This window comes from Eubalaena glacialis, chromosome 12 (genome assembly GCF_028564815.1).
Source record: "Eubalaena glacialis isolate mEubGla1 chromosome 12, mEubGla1.1.hap2.+ XY, whole genome shotgun sequence".
NCBI lineage: Eukaryota > Metazoa > Chordata > Mammalia > Artiodactyla > Balaenidae > Eubalaena > Eubalaena glacialis.
This window is the reverse complement of record NC_083727.1, coordinates 3055832-3063208: the sequence shown is the minus strand read 5'-3', so window position 1 is coordinate 3063208 and position 7377 is coordinate 3055832.

Below are 7377 nucleotides of genomic sequence, written 5' to 3'. Positions count from 1 at the left end.
GTGACAAGCCATTCACAGAAGGGAAGACACCCAAGAATGCTCGCATCCATGACAGAACGGCAAGACTAGGATGAATCTACCATGGATGAGGGTAAGAAGAAATAGCCAAATTTTTTACATCTGCATGTGAGCTGGATGGGCTAGATAGAATCCTGAATAGCTGGAGTCTTGAATCAATTCTGCTCCCAACTGCCAGCCATTCTCCATAGGCCTCCACTGAGCACTTCACTGGGTGCTGAGAGCAAAAGCTGATCAGGGAATGAGAGCTGAGAGTGAGCCCAGTCAGGTGTGCTGGGTCTCAGCCGGGTACAGGGAATCACTTTCAGAAGGCCAGAGGTGCACAAGAGAGCTGCAAGCATCCCTTCTTAGGTGTCCTGACACTTTCAAGATTGCAGGGCAACAGCTCAGATGTGAAACAGCTGAGACAGCCCCTGGAACCACGCCAGTGTTCAAATCCCAGGCTCTGCTGACCCATCGATCAAAATATGTAAGCCAGTAGTGAACTGAATCAAAGTGAAACAGCAACAAAACCCACACTGCACTGAATTACAGATCAGACTGGCTTATCCCCTCACTTCAGCCTGACCAAATAAGATCTTGCCTCTGGCTGGAGGTAAATATTATTTACTTTAGTCTCTACTATTCTTTTCTACAAAAATATCCAGCAGAAAATGGAAAATTACAAGACACATGAAAAAGTAAGGAAAAGAGACCCTTTTTTTTTTTTTTTTTTAAAGAGGGAAGTATGTGTTTATTTGATTTATGAAAACCTTCCCTTTCCTCTAAGGACACAGTATGCGCCTATGAATATAAAAATCTTAGATTCATAATATTTTTCATCTAAGCGATATTTTCATCATTTATCAAGACATACATAAGAAGAATCAGAATCTAAACATAAATTTCCACACTGGTAGACTGAAGGACAAAACTTGGAGATCCAAAAGGTAGAGGAGTGCCATTGAACGATTGTAATTAGTTCTCTGGTGGGTAAATCTGGGCATCTTAGCAGAGTTCACCAATCAATCTCAGTTATCAGAAAGAACACAGAAACAGAGGCAAACTCTAAAGAATATAAGACCCAGTTTAAAGAGGTCTTACCAAGCAAGAGTCAATTCTTTCTCTCTCAGTGAAAATAATATAAAAGTGTATAGGAAGCATGAAAAATAGAAGAGAATACTGCCCATAATCCCAATACTTCAGCATTATAATTGTTGTATTTGGGTGCTTCTTTTTAATAACAATAGAAATAACAATAATTGATTACAATCCTTTATTTCACAAACATTTACCAAGCATTTATCTTGTGCCAGAGACTGTGTTAGGTGCTGGCAAACAAAGCAAACCTCTCCCTGGCCTTACGTACCTCATATTCCAAAGGGAAAGCAGACATTGAACAACTAAATATATACTTACTGGACAACAACTGGGATTGATAACATGAAAAAGGTCCTTAAAGGCATTATAAGGACCTGTGTCCTTTACCATCTGAATAAAACAACTCAAGCTCCTTTGTGCATTAGGCTGAAAATCCTGTCTCTGCATGAATATTCCCAAGAAGTCCTGGGGCAGGTGCTTACAAGTCATGGTTGTCTCCTACCAGCCCAAGTTTCCTCTATATTCCCTTGGGCCTCCTCATCAGCTCTTCTAATGCTACTCCAGCTCTCTCTGGTTGATTTTGTAGTAACCACAAGAGGGGCCCTTTATTCTTCAAGGTAGCATTTATAGTACAAGTCTAGCTAAATTAGTCACTAACATGGATCTATTAAAAATTTTATTTTATTTTTTTCTTTGTAAATAAATTTTTATTGGTGGCAAGAATATTTCATTGAATGAGTATATCAAAATTTATTTAAGCATTCCCTTACTGTTGGGCAATAAATAAGTTTCCAATGTTTTTTGCAATTATAAATAATGAGAAAAAAACCTAAGTATTCAAATCTGTGTTTATAGAGCTGACAATTTCTGTATGATAAATTCTTAAAAGTAAGGCATTCTCTTACACATTTTCAACAATTTCTCTGGGTAGCTCAGTGAGTCTATTGTTTCATTCTCCTGACAAACTCAGTTGTTTTTTTTTTTCACACACACACACTGTATTTTATTTTTACAAGAGATAAATAGACTGACACCAAGCATTGTACATGGATGACCACAACAAAAGCAACAATGATTGCAATTACCAAACATGAAACACACTCATACTATGTCATAATATTGACATTCAGTCCAGTAATCCTCCACTGTAACAGCTCCTTTACTTTGCAGTGAAAATTGATTTGTATATTCTTTGCCTCTGAGTCCTTGTGGGATTTTTTTTTTTAATTCAAACAAAAAGTCACAAAAATTATACTCATCCTCATCAGTTCACTCAGTCCCATGTAATTAATTTTTTTTTTTTCATCTTGGTCTTTTGTTAGCACTTTTATGAGTTCATCAGTTTTTCATTAGAGTTCTGAAAATGCTTATTCATTCAGTAAAATGCTTATTCATTCAGTTCAGCAGTACAGTCAGTTATCAGAAACCTGTACTTGTCAGAGTCTTTTCCATGAATTTCTTGAAGATGAAACCCTTTTATAGGAACATATTTGCAAAAACATCAGAGTACACCCAGAACTGTCTGTAAATGACAAAAGACTTAAAAATGACCACGGTTAAAGATTTGATGAAAGTTCTTAATAATGCAGTTGACAAGAAAATTAGTTATTTCTGAGATATACATTTTAAAGTAATAACTAGGATTATGACTTATAACATTATACCAGAACATATAAGATTTTTAGAAATTTCATGTAATGTCTGAAACATTTATATTAACATATTTCCATACAAATAACCCAATGAAAGTTTAGTATTAGTTGTTTTGTTTGTTTGTTTGTTTTTATACTGCAGGTTCTTATTAGTCATCAATTTTATACACATCAGCGTATACATGTCAATCCCAATCGCCCAATTCAGCACACCACCATCCCCACCCCACCGCAGTTTTCCCCTCTTGGTGTCCATATGTCTGTTCTCTACATCTGTGTCTCAACTTCTGCCCTGCAAACCGGCTCATCTGTACCATTTTTCTAGGTTCCACATACATGCGTTAATATACGATATTTGTTTTTCTCTTTCTGACTTACTTCACTTCACTCACTTCACTCTGTATGACAGTCTCTAGATCCATCCACGTCTCAACAAATGACTCAATTTCGTTCCTTTTTATGGCTGAGTAATATTCCATTGTATATATGTACCACAACTTCTTTATCCATTCGTCTGTTGATGGGCATTTAGGTTGCTTCCATGACCTGGCTATTGTAAATAGTGCTGCAATGAACATTCAGGTGCATGTGTCTTTCTGAATTACGGTTTTCTCTGGGTATATGCCCAGTAGTGGGATTGCTGGGTCATATGGTAATTCTATTTTTAGTTTTTTAAGGAACCTCCATATTGTTCCCATGTTTTTAAAAAAAAGGAAATTGTCAATAAACTCAGAAGTTTTAAAGAGTTTTTAAGAGTCAGAGACTTTAAAATGGCTATGTTAAAAATGCTAAGGTATCCAGTGGAAAAAGAGAGCATGTATAAGAGACAGCTAAACTCAGCAGACACATGAACACATGAACTCAGCAGACACATGAACACTAGAAATTAGAACCAGTTTCTAGAATGCTAGATGTTAGAAACAAAACAATTAATGATAAAGAATTCATTAGATAAGTTTAATAGTAGATTGGATGCTGCAAAGGAAAGAATCAGTGAATCAAAGACAGGTCAATGAAAAGAATCCTAACTGAATAAAAGGGAAAAATAGTAGAGGAAAATCAGGCAGGAGCAAACAATATTTGTGGGACAACATCAAACATGCAAATAATTGGAGTCCCAGAGGAAGAGGAGAGAGATAATGCAACAGAGGAAACCTATCAAGGGACAATAGCTAAGAACGTCCCAAAATTGGTGAAAAACACTAACTCGCAGATACAAAATCCTCAGCAAACCCTAAGCAGGATTAATGCAAAGAAAAATAAACCTAGCAACATCATAGTAAAACTGCTGAAAACAAAAGATAAATAACAGATCTTAAAAGCATCAGAGAAAAAAGTAGTGTAAAGTGATATAGGTATAGCACAATATATAATAGTGATGTGAATGACGTCCAGCTTCTCACCAGAAAGAATGGAGGCCAGAAGACAAGGGAATGACCAAAAAACACCCACAGTATATAAACAAACAAACAAACTGGAATTCTATACCTGGTAAAAATATTATTCAAAATTGAAAGTGAAATAAAGATAGTCACTGACCAAAACTGAAAGGATTCCTCTCCAGCAAACCCATCCTATGAGAAATGCTAATAGAAATTTCCCAGACGGAACTCCAGATCTGAAGGAAAAGGTGAAGATTACCAGAAAGGGTAAATATTACATCATACATTGATGGTTTAAACCAAAAATAATAACCATTTGTGAGAGAGATACATATGTATGTGTGTGTGTATATATATATATATATATATATATATATATATTATAAAGTGATAAAGAAGAATAAAGTTGGAGAGCTTACACTCCTTAAATTCAAGAATTATTATAAAGCAAGGCAGTGAGGGGCTTCCCTGGTGGCACAGTGGTTAAGAATCCACCTGCCAATGCAGAGGACATGGGCTCAAGCCCTGGTCCGGGAAGATCCCACATGCTGCGGAGCAACTAAGCCCGTGCGCCACAACTACTGAGCCTGCGCTCTAGAGCCTGCGAGTCACAACTACTGAGCCCACGTGCCACAACTACTGAAGCCTGCATGCCTAGAGCCCGTGCTCTGCAACAAACGAAGCCACCGCATTAAGAAGCCCGCGCACCACAACAAAGAGTAGCCCCCGCTCGCTGCAACTAGAGAAAACCCGCGCACAGCAACAAAGACCCAACGCAGCCAAAAAATAATTAATTAATTAATTAAAAAGCAAGACAGTGAAACACTGGCATAAAGATAGGAAAACAGATCAATGGAACAGAATAGAAAGTCAAGCATAGACCCATACCTGTATGGCCAATTAATTGTCAACCAATGTAGAAAGGAACTTTTTTTTTTTTAACAACCGTAGGTGGAACAACTAGACATCTCCATGCAAAAAAAAATGAAAAGTAACCCCCTACCTGATTCCATACTCAGAAAAAAAAATGTATGGTACAGAGCAAACCTAAGTATAAAACTAAGAACCACAAAAACTCTAGAAAACTTAGAGAATATCTTCACAATTTGGGGTTAAGTAACAAACTCCCTCACCACCTCCGACACCCATCCCCAGGCCTGGCACATAAGGTGTATTCAACACAGACTTGTGAAGGGAGGGAGGGAGGGAGGGCCGGGGGGGAGGGGCTTGGCGACAGCTGCGCGCGGAGGTTTGGGGAGACCCACTACCTCGCTGCAGATGTTCTGCAGGCCCATGAGCAGCTCGTACTCTTTCACGGTCCAGTCACACCTCAGCATCTTGGTCGCTGCGCCCTATCCCCGCCTCCACCTCAGCATCCAGCCTCAGGTCCTTGTAAGGCAGGGTAAGCCATGTCTCCGCTGCACACCGTCATCAAGGTATCAGATGCCTCTTGGGATTCTAACAGCTCACCAGACCTTTCTCCTAGTACCATGGCAGGCACCTCTGTGCATCCTGCGTGACCCTCCGTGGTCCCACATGATTAGACCAGGGAAGCGTGCCTGACTTGCTTTGCTGGGCCAAGCACACGGGAGCAAGTAGGGGCTCCACACTCAGATTTCCTGGGAGCATCTCTTATCCCTCCACTCGCTGGCTGTATGACCTTGGACAAGATACTATACTTCTCTGTACCTCCACCTGCTTTTCTATAAAAAGAGGAGAGGTTTCTTAGGAGGTCAAAGTGACACAAGCAATGTACTTAGAACAGTGATAGGCACATAATAAGCACCCAAAATGATAGCTGTTATCCTCTCCCAGGAATTTAAAACTGGGAGCCAGATCGGAGAGCTTTCTCTGGGCTGGCTGGAACTAAGTGATGTGTGTTTGGGTGCCGGAAGCGAGCATTCTCTACCATGTGGATTTTTAGTGGGATCTATTGGGGAGGGAAGTTTGGGAACCTTTATGAGGCCTTAGAATTGAACAATTGTCTTTTCGTTTGATGTCCGGAGGTTTTTACACCTAAGTCAATGAAGATCCTGGTGAGTCAGCCGTAAACCCTTCTTCTAAGTGGAAAAAGGGCAGTAGTGAAAGGTTGGGAAGCGGGACCCTCCACCTCAAGGCCCTTCTCAAGCAGACCAGCTTTAGGAAAGAGGAAACATGGGATTGAGGATCTGGGAAAATGTGTCCATTCAAACTTTCACCAGAGAAAGACGCTCTGCAGAGAAAACAGGTGTGGATGCTCCTTTGCAGCCCTTATACCATGGATCGGACGTCTTACAGGCCCCCTTCCCCTGCATTCACCTATGGGACATTGCACCTTCTCACATGGAAGTGTCCAGCTGTAGGTTTTGTTTTGCTTTACTTGTATTTTTGGTTTTCTAAGGGATTTTGCTATTCCCATTAATAAATGTCTTTGTAATTACAGTGCTTTCTTGTTTTTATTTTTATTTTTTTAATAAATTTATTTATTTTATTTATTTTTGTCTGCATTGGGTCTTTGTTGCTGCGCACGGGCTTTCTCTAGTTGCGGTGAGCGGGGGCTTCTCTTGTTGCGGAGCACAGGCTCTAAGTGCATGGGCTTCAGTAGTTGTGGCGCGTGGGCTTCAGTAGTTGTGGCTCGCCGGCTCAGTTGTGGCTTGTGGACTCTAGAGCGCAGGCTCAGTAGTTGTGGCGCACGGGCTTAGTTGCTCCGTGGCATGTGGTATCTTCCCCGAGCAGGGATCGAACCCGTGTCCCCTGCGTTGGCAGGCGGATTCTTAACCACTGCGCCACAAAGGAAGCCCCCTTTCTTGTTTTTAAAGCCAAATTTTATTTTAAGAAGAATAATGTTTGCTAACACACGTCTTCTGTCCGTCCATGGTAGACAGTAATTACAGGTTAAAATGCAGGGAAGGATAAAAGGGGGGTAAGCTGTCCTCTATCTATTTGTGGCCATCCTCTGCTGTCTCTACTGTCACCCAGGCTCAGATGCAGCGCCCCTCCCAACAATGTGAAATCCTCTTCAGATGCTGTCATTCCAATAACTTCTACTTCTCCTTTCCCTGGTGGCCTCTTTCCCTCCTCTTGTGTGACACAATCCTTTTCCTTTGTATGCTGTTGATGAAAATTCCTGGTGTCTTACAGTTTAAGTTTCTTCTTGTTGATAGATTTCACAGCATTTTTCAACTGGCCGATAGGACAAACTGAGGCTCTGATGTGTGCTCAGGATAAAACAGATCCATTTTAACACCACCCAGTTTTTTCTTTCT